This window comes from Triturus cristatus, chromosome 5_1, assembly GCF_964204655.1.
Source record: "Triturus cristatus chromosome 5_1, aTriCri1.1, whole genome shotgun sequence".
Lineage (NCBI taxonomy): Eukaryota > Metazoa > Chordata > Amphibia > Caudata > Salamandridae > Triturus > Triturus cristatus.
Window position 1 is genome coordinate 924,231,076 of NC_140587.1, and position 13,554 is coordinate 924,244,629.

The window sequence follows — 13,554 nt, forward strand, 5'->3', positions numbered from 1 at the left end:
AGAGCGTGGTGCTAATAACGCCAATGTCACAGGTTCGATCCCTGTACAGGCCAAGTTTCTGTGTTAAATAAAAGAAGCTTTTTCTTCTGTCTCTTTGTTATCTGTATATCTCTTTGGAGCAAGAGCTGCTAGAATCATTAGTTGAATCAATTTGATACAGATGTGGAATTATATATTAATGTTAAAGTGCCTTGAACATCCATTAATGGTTGTAAGTTCTAACACTAAGTAACTAAATCTCTCATTTATTACAAGCATTTTCTTCTGTCTGATGTTTATCTCTATATTTCCTTTGAGCAGGAGCTGATAGAATGAGTAGATGAATTAATTTAATATAGATGATGAACTGTTATTTATTGCTAAACCACATGGAAAATACATTAATGGTTCTAAGTTTTAACACTAAGATTGAAAATCTCATTTGTATTGATTTTTTTGTGATATTTGTTTCTTCATGTCGATAATATATAAATATACCTTATGGGTAAACAGCTGAAAATAAGCTTTCAAACTATCTGGGGTTCACTGACATTGGCAATTCTTCATATGCTTGTCCCCCAGCCCAGCACGAACGGCGGCCTGTTAGCTCAGTTGGTTAGAGCGTGGTGCTAATAACGCCAAGGTCACAGGTTCGATCCCTGTACAGGCCAAGTTTCTGTGTTCAATAAAAGATGCTTTTTCTTGTGTCTCTTTGTTATCTGTATATCTCTTTGGAGCAAGAGCTGCTAGAATGATTAGTTGAATCAATTTGATATAGATGTGGAATTATATATTAATGTTAAAGTGCCTTGAACATCCATTAATGGTTCAAAGTTCTAACACCAAATAATTAATCTCCCATTTATTACAAGTAATTTAGGAAAGTCTAGTTTTGATTTTTTGATAATGCTTAAAGACACCATGAATGTAAACAGCTGAATATAAGATTTCCATCTATCTCGGATTAACAATCAGTAGCACTTCATCATCTGTTATTTCTTCAGTAGTATGCTATAAATATAGTAAGCCTATTATCTGATTCTGTTAGAACATGAAGTTAAAAATGCCAAGAACATACTTTCTACCACTCTCCAAGCAAACACTTAACGCTGCTTTAATGTTGAAATAAATGCATTTTCTTCTGTATCTTGTTTAAATCTATATTTCCTTTGAGCAGAAGCTGATAGAATGAGTAGATGAATTAATTTAATATAGATGATGAACTGTTATTTATTGCTAAACCACATGGAAAATACATTAATGGTTCTAAGTTTTAACACTAAGAATGAAAATCTCATTTGTATTGATTTTTTTGTGATATTTGTTTCTTCATGTCGATAATATATAAATATACCTTATGGGTAAACAGCTGAAAATAAGCTTTCAAACTATCTGGGGTTCACTGACATTAGCAGTTCTTCATATGCTTGTCCCCCAGCCCAGCATGAACAGCGGCCTGTTAGCTCAGTTGGTTAGAGCGTGGTGCTAATAACGCCAAGGTCACAGGTTCGATCCCTGTACAGGCCAAGTTTCTGTGTTAAATAAAAGATGCTTTTTCTTCTGTCTCTTTGTTATCTGTATATCTCTTTGGAGCAAGAGCTGCTAGAATCATTAGTTGAATCAATTTGATATAGATGTGGAATTATATATTAATGTTAAAGTGCCTTGAACATCCATTAATGGTTGTAAGTTCTAACACTAAGTAACTAAATCTCTCATTTATTACAAGCATTTTCTTCTGTCTGATGTTTATCTCTATATTTCCTTTGAGCAGAAGCTGATAGAATGAGTAGATGAATTAATTTAATATAGATGATAAACTGTTATTTATTGCTAAACCACATAGAAAATACATTAATGGTTCTAAGTTTTAACACTAAGAATGAAAATCTCATTTGTATTGATTTTTTTGTGATATTTGTTTCTTCATGTCGATAATATATAAATATACCTTATGGGTAAACAGCTGAAAATAAGCTTTCAAACTATCTGGGGTTCACTGACATTAGCAATTCTTCATATGCTTGTCCCCCAGCCCAGCACGAACGGCGGCCTGTTAGCTCAGTTGGTTAGAGCGTGGTGCTAATAACGCCAAGGTCACAGGTTCGATCCCTGTACAGGCCAAGTTTCTGTGTTAAATAAAAGATGCTTTTTCTTCTGTCTCTTTGTTATCTGTATATCTCTTTGGAGCAAGAGCTGCTAGAATCATTAGTTGAATCAATTTGATATAGATGTGGAATTATATATTAATGTTAAAGTGCCTTGAACATCCATTAATGGTTGTAAGTTCTAACACTAAGTAACTAAATCTCTCATTTATTACAAGCATTTCCTTCTGTCTGATGTTTATCTCTATATTTCCTTTGAGCAGAAGCTGATAGAATGAGTAGATGAATTAATTTAATATAGATGATAAACTGTTATTTATTGCTAAACCACATAGAAAATACATTAATGGTTCTAAGTTTTAACACTAAGAATGAAAATCTCATTTGTATTGATTTTTTTGTGATATTTGTTTCTTCATGTCGATAATATATAAATATACCTTATGGGTAAACAGCTGAAAATAAGCTTTCAAACTATCTGGGGTTCACTGACATTAGCAATTCTTCATATGCTTGTCCCCCAGCCCAGCACGAACGGCGGCCTGTTAGCTCAGTTGGTTAGAGCGTGGTGTTAATAACGCCAAGGTCACAGGTTCGATCCCTGTACAGGCCAAGTTTCTGTGTTAAAAAAAAGATGCTTTTTCTTGTGTCTCTTTGTTAACTGTATATCTCTTTGGAGCAAGAGCTGCTAGAATCATTAGTTGAATCAATTTGATATAGATGTGGAATTATATATTAATGTTAAAGTGCCTTGAACTTCCATTAATGGTTGTAAGTTCTAACACTAAGTAACTAAATCTCTCATTTATTACAAGCATTTTCTTCTGTCTGATGTTTATCTCTATATTTCCTTTGAGCAGGAGCTGATAGAATGAGTAGATGAATTAATTTAATATAGATGATGAACTGTTATTTATTGCTAAACCACATAGAACATACATTAATGGTTCTAAGTTTTAACACTAAGAATGAAAATCTCATTTGTATTGATTTTTTTGTGATATTTGTTTCTTCATGTCGATAATATATAAATATACCTTATGGGTAAACAGCTGAAAATAAGCTTTCAAACTATCTGGGGTTCACTGACATTAGCAGTTCTGCATATGCGTGTCCCCCAGCACAGCACGAACGGCGGCCTGTTAGCTCAGTTGGTTAGAGCGTGGTGCTAATAACGCCAAGGTCACAGGTTCGATCCCTGTACAGGCCAAGTTTCTGTGTTAAAAAAAAGATGCTTTTTCTTGTGTCTCTTTGTTAACTGTATATCTCTTTGGAGCAAGAGCTGCTAGTAGTTGAATCAATTTGATATAGATGTGGAATTATATATTAATGTTAAAGTGCCTTGAACATCCATTAATGGTTGTAAGTTCTAACACTAAGTAACTAAATCTCTCATTTATTACAAGCATTTTCTTCTGTCTGATGTTTATCTCTATATTTCCTTTGAGCAGGAGCTGATAGAATGAGTAGATGAATTAATTTAATATAGATGATGAACTGTTATGTATTGCTAAACCACATGGAAAATACATTAATGGTTCTAAGTTTTAACACTAAGATTGAAAATCTCATTTGTATTGATTTTTTTGTGATATTTGTTTCTTCATGTCGATAATATATAAATATACCTTATGGGTAAACAGCTGAAAATAAGCTTTCAAACTATCTGGGGTTCACTGACATTAGCAATTCTTCATATGCGTGTCCCCCAGCCCAGCACGAACGGCGGCCTGTTAGCTCAGTTGGTTAGAGCGTGGTGCCAATAACGCCAAGGTCACAGGTTCGATCCCTGTACAGGCCAAGTTTCTGTGGTCAATAAAAGATGCTTTTTCTTGTGTCTCTTTGTTATCTGTATATCTCTTTGGAGCAAGAGCTGCTAGAATGATTAGTTGAATCAATTTGATATAGATGTGGAATTATATATTAATGTTAAAGTGCCTTGAACATCCATTAATGGTTCAAAGTTCTAACACTAAGTAATTAATCTCCCATTTATTACAAGTAATTTAGGAAAGTCTAGTTTTGATTTTTTGATAATGCTTAAAGACACCATGAATGTAAACAGCTGAATATAAGATTTCCATCTATCTCGGGTTAACAATCAGTAGCACTTCATCATCTGTTATTTCTTCAGTAGTATGCTATAAATATAGTAAGCCTATTATCTGATTCTGTTAGAACATGAAGTTAAAAATGCCAAGAACATACTTTCTACCACTCTCCAAGCAAACACTTAACGCTGCTTTAATGTTGAAATAAATGCATTTTCTTCTGTATCTTGTTTAAATCTATATTTCCTTTGAGCAGAAGCTGATAGAATGAGTAGATGAATTAATTTAATATAGATGATGAACTGTTATTTATTGCTAAACCACATGGAAAATACATTAATGGTTCTAAGTTTTAACACTAAGAATGAAAATCTCATTTGTATTGATTTTTTTGTGATATTTGTTTCTTCATGTCGATAATATATAAATATACCTTATGGGTAAACAGCTGAAAATAAGCTTTCAAACTATCTGGGGTTCACTGACATTACCAATTCTTCATATGCTTGTCCCCCAGCCCAGCATGAACAGCGGCCTGTTAGCTCAGTTGGTTAGAGCGTGGTGCTAATAACGCCAAGGTCACAGGTTCGATCCCTGTACAGGCCAAGTTTCTGTGTTAAATAAAAGATGCTTTTTCTTCTGTCTCTTTGTTATCTGTATATCTCTTTGGAGCAAGAGCTGCTAGAATCATTAGTTGAATCAATTTGATATAGATGTGGAATTATATATTAATGTTAAAGTGCCTTGAACATCCATTAATGGTTGTAAGTTCTAACACTAAGTAACTAAATCTCTCATTTATTACAAGCATTTTCTTCTGTCTGATGTTTATCTCTATATTTCCTTTGAGCAGAAGCTGATAGAATGAGTAGATGAATTAATTTAATATAGATGATAAACTGTTATTTATTGCTAAACCACATAGAAAATACATTAATGGTTCTAAGTTTTAACACTAAGAATGAAAATCTCATTTGTATTGATTTTTTTGTGATATTTGTTTCTTCATGTCGATAATATATAAATATACCTTATGGGTAAACAGCTGAAAATAAGCTTTCAAACTATCTGGGGTTCACTGACATTAGCAATTCTTCATATGCTTGTCCCCCAGGCCAGCACGAACGGCGGCCTGTTAGCTCAGTTGGTTAGAGCGTGGTGCTAATAACGCCAAGGTCACAGGTTCGATCCCTGTACAGGCCAAGTTTCTGTGTTAAAAAAAAGATGCTTTTTCTTGTGTCTCTTTGTTAACTGTATATCTCTTTGGAGCAAGAGCTGCTAGAATCATTAGTTGAATCAATTTGATATAGATGTGGAATTATATATTAATGTTAAAGTGCCTTGAACATCCATTAATGGTTGTAAGTTCTAACACTAAGTAACTAAATCTCTCATTTATTACAAGCATTTTCTTCTGTCTGATGTTTATCTCTATATTTCCTTTGAGCAGGAGCTGATAGAATGAGTAGATGAATTAATTTAATATAGATGATGAACTGTTATTTATTGCTAAACCACATAGAACATACATTAATGGTTCTAAGTTTTAACACTAAGAATGAAAATCTCATTTGTATTGATTTTTTTGTGATATTTGTTTCTTCATGTCGATAATATATAAATATACCTTATGGGTAAACAGCTGAAAATAAGCTTTCAAACTATCTGGGGTTCACTGGCATTAGCAATTCTTCATATGCTTGTCCCCCAGCCCAGCACAAACAGCGGCCTGTTAGCTCAGTTGGTTAGAGCATGGTGCTAATAACGCCAAGGTCACAGGTTCGATCCCTGTACAGGCCAAGTTTCTGTGTTAAAAAAAAGATGCTTTTTCTTGTGTCTCTTTGTTAACTGTATATCTCTTTGGAGCAAGAGCTGCTTAAATCATTAGTTGAATCAATTTGATATAGATGTGGAATTATATATTAATGTTAAAGTGCCTTGAACATCCATTAATGGTTGTAAGTTCTAACACTAAGTAACTAAATCTCTCATTTATTACAAGCATTTTCTTCTGTCTGATGTTTAGCTCTATATTTCCTTTGAGCAGGAGCTGATAGAATCAGTAGATGAATTAATTTAATATAGATGATGAACTGTTATTTATTGCTAAACCACATAGAACATACATTAATGGTTCTAAGTTTTAACACTAAGAATGAAAATCTCATTTGTATTGATTTTTTTGTGATATTTTTTTCTTCATGTCGATAATATATAAATATACCTTATGGGTAAACAGCTGAAAATAAGCTTTCAAACTATCTGGGGTTCACTGACATTAGCAATTCTTCATATGCTTGTCCCCCATGACTGTGCACACAGTGGCCTGTTAGCTCAGTTGGTTAGAGCATGGTGCTAATAATGCCAAGGTCACAGGTTCGATCCCTGTACATGCCAGGTGTCTGAGTTAAAAGAATGCTTTTTCTTATCTCTCATTGTTAACTGTATACCTCTTTGGAGCAAGAGCTGCTAGAAAGATTCGATTAATACATTTTATATAGATGTGGAATTACATATTAATGTTAAAGTGCCTTGAACATCCATTAATGGTTCAAAGTTCTAACACTAAGTAATTAATCTCCCATTTATTACAAGTAATTTAGGAAAGTCTAGTTTTGATTTTTTGATAATGCTTAAAGACACCATGAATGTAAACAGCTGAATATAAGATTTCCATCTATCTCGGGTTAACAATCAGTAGCACTTCATCATCTGTTATTTCTTCAGTAGTATGCTATAAATATAGTAAGCCTATTATCTGATTCTGTTAGAACATGAAGTTAAAAATGCCAAGAACATACTTTCTACCACTCTCCAAGCAAACACTTAACGCTGCTTTAATGTTGAAATAAATGCATTTTCTTCTGTATCTTGTTTAAATCTATATTTCCTTTGAGCAGAAGCTGATAGAATGAGTAGATGAATTAATTTAATATAGATGATGAACTGTTATTTATTGCTAAACCACATGGAAAATACATTAATGGTTCTAAGTTTTAACACTAAGAATGAAAATCTCATTTGTATTGATTTTTTTGTGATATTTGTTTCTTCATGTCGATAATATATAAATATACCTTATGGGTAAACAGCTGAAAATAAGCTTTCAAACTATCTGGGGTTCACTGACATTACCAATTCTTCATATGCTTGTCCCCCAGCCCAGCATGAACAGCGGCCTGTTAGCTCAGTTGGTTAGAGCGTGGTGCTAATAACGCCAAGGTCACAGGTTCGATCCCTGTACAGGCCAAGTTTCTGTGTTAAATAAAAGATTCTTTTTCTTCTGTCTCTTTGTTATCTGTATATCTCTTTGGAGCAAGAGCTGCTAGAATCATTAGTTGAATCAATTTGATATAGATGTGGAATTATATATTAATGTTAAAGTGCCTTGAACATCCATTAATGGTTGTAAGTTCTAACACTAAGTAACTAAATCTCTCATTTATTACAATCATTTTCTTCTGTCTGATGTTTATCTCTATATTTCCTTTGAGCAGAAGCTGATAGAATGAGTAGATGAATTAATTTAATATAGATGATAAACTGTTATTTATTGCTAAACCACATAGAAAATACATTAATGGTTCTAAGTTTTAACACTAAGAATGAAAATCTCATTTGTATTGATTTTTTTGTGATATTTGTTTCTTCATGTCGATAATATATAAATATACCTTATGGGTAAACAGCTGAAAATAAGCTTTCAAACTATCTGGGGTTCACTGACATTAGCAATTCTTCATATGCTTGTCCCCCAGGCCAGCACGAACGGCGGCCTGTTAGCTCAGTTGGTTAGAGCGTGGTGCTAATAACGCCAAGGTCACAGGTTCGATCCCTGTACAGGCCAAGTTTCTGTGTTAAAAAAAAGATGCTTTTTCTTGTGTCTCTTTGTTAACTGTATATCTCTTTGGAGCAAGAGCTGCTAGAATCATTAGTTGAATCAATTTGATATAGATGTGGAATTATATATTAATGTTAAAGTGCCTTGAACATCCATTAATGGTTGTAAGTTCTAACACTAAGTAACTAAATCTCTCATTTATTACAAGCATTTTCTTCTGTCTGATGTTTATCTCTATATTTCCTTTGAGCAGGAGCTGATAGAATGAGTAGATGAATTAATTTAATATAGATGATGAACTGTTATTTATTGCTAAACCACATAGAACATACATTAATGGTTCTAAGTTTTAACACTAAGAATGAAAATCTCATTTGTATTGATTTTTTTGTGATATTTGTTTCTTCATGTCGATAATATATAAATATACCTTATGGGTAAACAGCTGAAAATAAGCTTTCAAACTATCTGGGGTTCACTGGCATTAGCAATTCTTCATATGCTTGTCCCCCAGCCCAGCACAAACAGCGGCCTGTTAGCTCAGTTGGTTAGAGCATGGTGCTAATAACGCCAAGGTCACAGGTTCGATCCCTGTACAGGCCAAGTTTCTGTGTTAAAAAAAAGATGCTTTTTCTTGTGTCTCTTTGTTAACTGTATATCTCTTTGGAGCAAGAGCTGCTAGAATCATTAGTTGAATCAATTTGATATAGATGTGGAATTATATATTAATGTTAAAGTGCCTTGAACATCCATTAATGGTTGTAAGTTCTAACACTAAGTAACTAAATCTCTCATTTATTACAAGCATTTTCTTCTGTCTGATGTTTAGCTCTATATTTCCTTTGAGCAGAAGCTGATAGAATGAGTAGATGAATTAATTTAATATAGATGATGAACTGTTATTTATTGCTAAACCACATGGAAAATACATTAATGGTTCTAAGTTTTAACACTAAGAATGAAAATCTCATTTGTATTGATTTTTTTGTGATATTTGTTTCTTCATGTCGATAATATATAAATATACCTTATGGGTAAACAGCTGAAAATAAGCTTTCAAACTATCTGGGGTTCACTGGCATTAGCAATTCTTCATATGCTTGTCCCCCAGCCCAGCACAAACAGCGGCCTGTTAGCTCAGTTGGTTAGAGCATGGTGCTAATAACGCCAAGGTCACAGGTTCGATCCCTGTACAGGCCAAGTTTCTGTGTTAAAAAAAAGATGCTTTTTCTTGTGTCTCTTTGTTAACTGTATATCTCTTTGGAGCAAGAGCTGCTAGAATCATTAGTTGAATCAATTTGATATAGATGTGGAATTATATATTAATGTTAAAGTGCCTTGAACATCCATTAATGGTTGTAAGTTCTAACACTAAGTAACTAAATCTCTCATTTATTACAAGCATTTTCTTCTGTCTGATGTTTAGCTCTATATTTCCTTTGAGCAGGAGCTGATAGAATGAGTAGATGAATTAATTTAATATAGATGATGAACTGTTATTTATTGCTAAACCACATAGAACATACATTAATGGTTCTAAGTTTTAACACTAAGAATGAAAATCTCATTTGTATTGATTTTTTTGTGATATTTGTTTCTTCATGTCGATAATATATAAATATACCTTATGGGTAAACAGCTGAAAATAAGCTTTCAAACTATCTGGGGTTCACTGACATTAGCAATTCTTCATATGCTTGTCCCCCATGACTGTGCACACAGTGGCCTGTTAGCTCAGTTGGTTAGAGCGTGGTGCTAATAATGCCAAGGTCACAGGTTCGATCCCTGTACATGCCAGGTGTCTGAGTTAAAAGAATGCTTTTTCTTATCTCTCATTGTTAACTGTATACCTCTTTGGAGCAAGAGCTGCTAGAAAGATTCGATTAATACATTTTATATAGATGTGGAATTACATATTAATGTTAAAGTGCCTTGAACATCCATTAATGGTTCAAAGTTCTAACACTAAGTAATTAATCTCCCATTTATTACAAGTAATTTAGGAAAGTCTAGTTTTGATTTTTTGATAATGCTTAAAGACACCATGAATGTAAACAGCTGAATATAAGATTTCCATCTATCTCGGGTTAACAATCAGTAGCACTTCATCATCTGTTATTTCTTCAGTAGTATGCTATAAATATAGTAAGCCTATTATCTGATTCTGTTAGAACATGAAGTTAAAAATGCCAAGAACATACTTTCTACCACTCTCCAAGCAAACACTTAACGCTGCTTTAATGTTGAAATAAATGCATTTTCTTCTGTATCTTGTTTAAATCTATATTTCCTTTGAGCAGAAGCTGATAGAATGAGTAGATGAATTAATTTAATATAGATGATGAACTGTTATTTATTGCTAAACCACATGGAAAATACATTAATGGTTCTAAGTTTTAACACTAAGAATGAAAATCTCATTTGTATTGATTTTTTTGTGATATTTGTTTCTTCATGTCGATAATATATAAATATACCTTATGGGTAAACAGCTGAAAATAAGCTTTCAAACTATCTGGGGTTCACTGACATTAGCAGTTCTTCATATGCTTGTCCCCCAGCCCAGCACGAACAGCGGCCTGTTAGCTCAGTTGGTTAGAGCGTGGTGCTAATAACGCCAAGGTCACAGGTTCGATCACTGTACAGGCCAAGTTTCTGTGTTAAAAAAAAGATGCTTTTTCTTGTGTCTCTTTGTTAACTGTATATCTCTTTGGAGCAAGAGCTGCTAGAATCATTAGTTGAATCAATTTGATATAGATGTGGAATTATATATTAATGTTAAAGTGCCTTGAACATCCATTAATGGTTGTAAGTTCTAACACTAAGTAACTAAATCTCTCATTTATTACAAGCATTTTCTTCTGTCTGATGTTTATCTCTATATTTCCTTTGAGCAGAAGCTGATAGAATGAGTAGATGAATTAATTTAATATAGATGATGAACTGTTATTTATTGCTAAACCACATGGAAAATACATTAATGGTTCTAAGTTTTAACACTAAGAATGAAAATCTCATTTGTATTGATTATTTTGTGATATTTGTTTCTTCATGTCGATAATATATAAATATACCTTATGGGTAAACAGCTGAAAATAAGCTTTCAAACTATCTGGGGTTCACTGACATTAGCAATTCTTCATATGCTTGTCCCCCAGCCCAGCACGAACGGCGGCCTGTTAGCTCAGTTGGTTAGAGCGTGGTGCTAATAACGCCAATGTCACAGGTTCGATCCCTGTACAGGCCAAGTTTCTGTGTTAAATAAAAGAAGCTTTTTCTTCTGTCTCTTTGTTATCTGTATATCTCTTTGGAGCAAGAGCTGCTAGAATCATTAGTTGAATCAATTTGATATAGATGTGGAATTATATATTAATGTTAAAGTGCCTTGAACATCCATTAATGGTTGTAAGTTCTAACACTAAGTAACTAAATCTCTCATTTATTACAAGCATTTTCTTCTGTCTGATGTTTATCTCTATATTTCCTTTGAGCAGGAGCTGATAGAATGAGTAGATGAATTAATTTAATATAGATGATGAACTGTTATTTATTGCTAAACCACATGGAAAATACATTAATGGTTCTAAGTTTTAACACTAAGATTGAAAATCTCATTTGTATTGATTTTTTTGTGATATTTGTTTCTTCATGTCGATAATATATAAATATACCTTATGGGTAAACAGCTGAAAATAAGCTTTCAAACTATCTGGGGTTCACTGACATTAGCAATTCTTCATATGCTTGTCCCCCAGCCCAGCACGAACGGCGGCCTGTTAGCTCAGTTGGTTAGAGCGTGGTGCTAATAACGCCAAGGTCACAGGTTCGATCCCTGTACAGGCCAAGTTTCTGTGTTCAATAAAAGATGCTTTTTCTTGTGTCTCTTTGTTATCTGTATATCTCTTTGGAGCAAGAGCTGCTAGAATGATTAGTTGAATCAATTTGATATAGATGTGGAATTATATATTAATGTTAAAGTGCCTTGAACATCCATTAATGGTTCAAAGTTCTAACACCAAATAATTAATCTCCCATTTATTACAAGTAATTTAGGAAAGTCTAGTTTTGATTTTTTGATAATGCTTAAAGACACCATGAATGTAAACAGCTGAATATAAGATTTCCATCTATCTCGGATTAACAATCAGTAGCACTTCATCATCTGTTATTTCTTCAGTAGTATGCTATAAATATAGTAAGCCTATTATCTGATTCTGTTAGAACATGAAGTTAAAAATGCCAAGAACATACTTTCTACCACTCTCCAAGCAAACACTTAACGCTGCTTTAATGTTGAAATAAATGCATTTTCTTCTGTATCTTGTTTAAATCTATATTTCCTTTGAGCAGAAGCTGATAGAATGAGTAGATGAATTAATTTAATATAGATGATGAACTGTTATTTATTGCTAAACCACATGGAAAATACATTAATGGTTCTAAGTTTTAACACTAAGAATGAAAATCTCATTTGTATTGATTTTTTTGTGATATTTGTTTCTTCATGTCGATAATATATAAATATACCTTATGGGTAAACAGCTGAAAATAAGCTTTCAAACTATCTGGGGTTCACTGACATTAGCAGTTCTTCATATGCTTGTCCCCCAGCCCAGCATGAACAGCGGCCTGTTAGCTCAGTTGGTTAGAGCGTGGTGCTAATAACGCCAAGGTCACAGGTTCGATCCCTGTACAGGCCAAGTTTCTGTGTTAAATAAAAGATGCTTTTTCTTCTGTCTCTTTGTTATCTGTATATCTCTTTGGAGCAAGAGCTGCTAGAATCATTAGTTGAATCAATTTGATATAGATGTGGAATTATATATTAATGTTAAAGTGCCTTGAACATCCATTAATGGTTGTAAGTTCTAACACTAAGTAACTAAATCTCTCATTTATTACAAGCATTTTCTTCTGTCTGATGTTTATCTCTATATTTCCTTTGAGCAGAAGCTGATAGAATGAGTAGATGAATTAATTTAATATAGATGATAAACTGTTATTTATTGCTAAACCACATAGAAAATACATTAATGGTTCTAAGTTTTAACACTAAGAATGAAAATCTCATTTGTATTGATTTTTTTGTGATATTTGTTTCTTCATGTCGATAATATATAAATATACCTTATGGGTAAACAGCTGAAAATAAGCTTTCAAACTATCTGGGGTTCACTGACATTAGCAATTCTTCATATGCTTGTCCCCCAGCCCAGCACGAACGGCGGCCTGTTAGCTCAGTTGGTTAGAGCGTGGTGCTAATAACGCCAAGGTCACAGGTTCGATCCCTGTACAGGCCAAGTTTCTGTGTTAAAAAAAAGATGCTTTTTCTTGTGTCTCTTTGTTAACTGTATATCTCTTTGGAGCAAGAGCTGCTAGAATCATTAGTTGAATCAATTTGATATAGATGTGGAATTATATATTAATGTTAAAGTGCCTTGAACATCCATTAATGGTTGTAAGTTCTAACACTAAGTAACTAAATCTCTCATTTATTACAAGCATTTTCTTCTGTCTGATGTTTATCTCTATATTTCCTTTGAGCAGGAGCTGATAGAATGAGTAGATGAATTAATTT

General features: G+C 33.3%; 11 non-coding genes across 11 annotated transcripts; all 11 read left to right on the top strand.

Annotated features, from left to right (window-relative positions):
* Positions 1-576: 576 nt before the first annotated feature.
* On the top strand, positions 577-650 carry TRNAI-AAU (transfer RNA isoleucine (anticodon AAU)). Its single transcript has one exon. It is a non-coding gene; the product is annotated as a tRNA-Ile (tRNA).
* Positions 651-1,432: 782 nt separating this feature from the next.
* Positions 1,433-1,506, top strand: TRNAI-AAU (transfer RNA isoleucine (anticodon AAU)). Its single transcript has one exon. It is a non-coding gene; the product is annotated as a tRNA-Ile (tRNA).
* Positions 1,507-2,029: 523 nt separating this feature from the next.
* TRNAI-AAU (transfer RNA isoleucine (anticodon AAU)) lies at positions 2,030-2,103 on the top strand. The gene has a single exon. It is a non-coding gene; the product is annotated as a tRNA-Ile (tRNA).
* Positions 2,104-3,223: 1,120 nt separating this feature from the next.
* TRNAI-AAU (transfer RNA isoleucine (anticodon AAU)) lies at positions 3,224-3,297 on the top strand. The gene has a single exon. It is a non-coding gene; the product is annotated as a tRNA-Ile (tRNA).
* A 1,373-nt stretch (positions 3,298-4,670) lies between these two features.
* On the top strand, positions 4,671-4,744 carry TRNAI-AAU (transfer RNA isoleucine (anticodon AAU)). The gene has a single exon. It is a non-coding gene; the product is annotated as a tRNA-Ile (tRNA).
* A 523-nt stretch (positions 4,745-5,267) lies between these two features.
* TRNAI-AAU (transfer RNA isoleucine (anticodon AAU)) lies at positions 5,268-5,341 on the top strand. Its single transcript has one exon. It is a non-coding gene; the product is annotated as a tRNA-Ile (tRNA).
* A 1,973-nt stretch (positions 5,342-7,314) lies between these two features.
* Positions 7,315-7,388, top strand: TRNAI-AAU (transfer RNA isoleucine (anticodon AAU)). Its single transcript has one exon. It is a non-coding gene; the product is annotated as a tRNA-Ile (tRNA).
* A 523-nt stretch (positions 7,389-7,911) lies between these two features.
* On the top strand, positions 7,912-7,985 carry TRNAI-AAU (transfer RNA isoleucine (anticodon AAU)). The gene has a single exon. It is a non-coding gene; the product is annotated as a tRNA-Ile (tRNA).
* A 3,764-nt stretch (positions 7,986-11,749) lies between these two features.
* On the top strand, positions 11,750-11,823 carry TRNAI-AAU (transfer RNA isoleucine (anticodon AAU)). Its single transcript has one exon. It is a non-coding gene; the product is annotated as a tRNA-Ile (tRNA).
* Positions 11,824-12,605: 782 nt separating this feature from the next.
* On the top strand, positions 12,606-12,679 carry TRNAI-AAU (transfer RNA isoleucine (anticodon AAU)). Its single transcript has one exon. It is a non-coding gene; the product is annotated as a tRNA-Ile (tRNA).
* Positions 12,680-13,202: 523 nt separating this feature from the next.
* Positions 13,203-13,276, top strand: TRNAI-AAU (transfer RNA isoleucine (anticodon AAU)). Its single transcript has one exon. It is a non-coding gene; the product is annotated as a tRNA-Ile (tRNA).
* Positions 13,277-13,554: the final 278 nt, after the last annotated feature.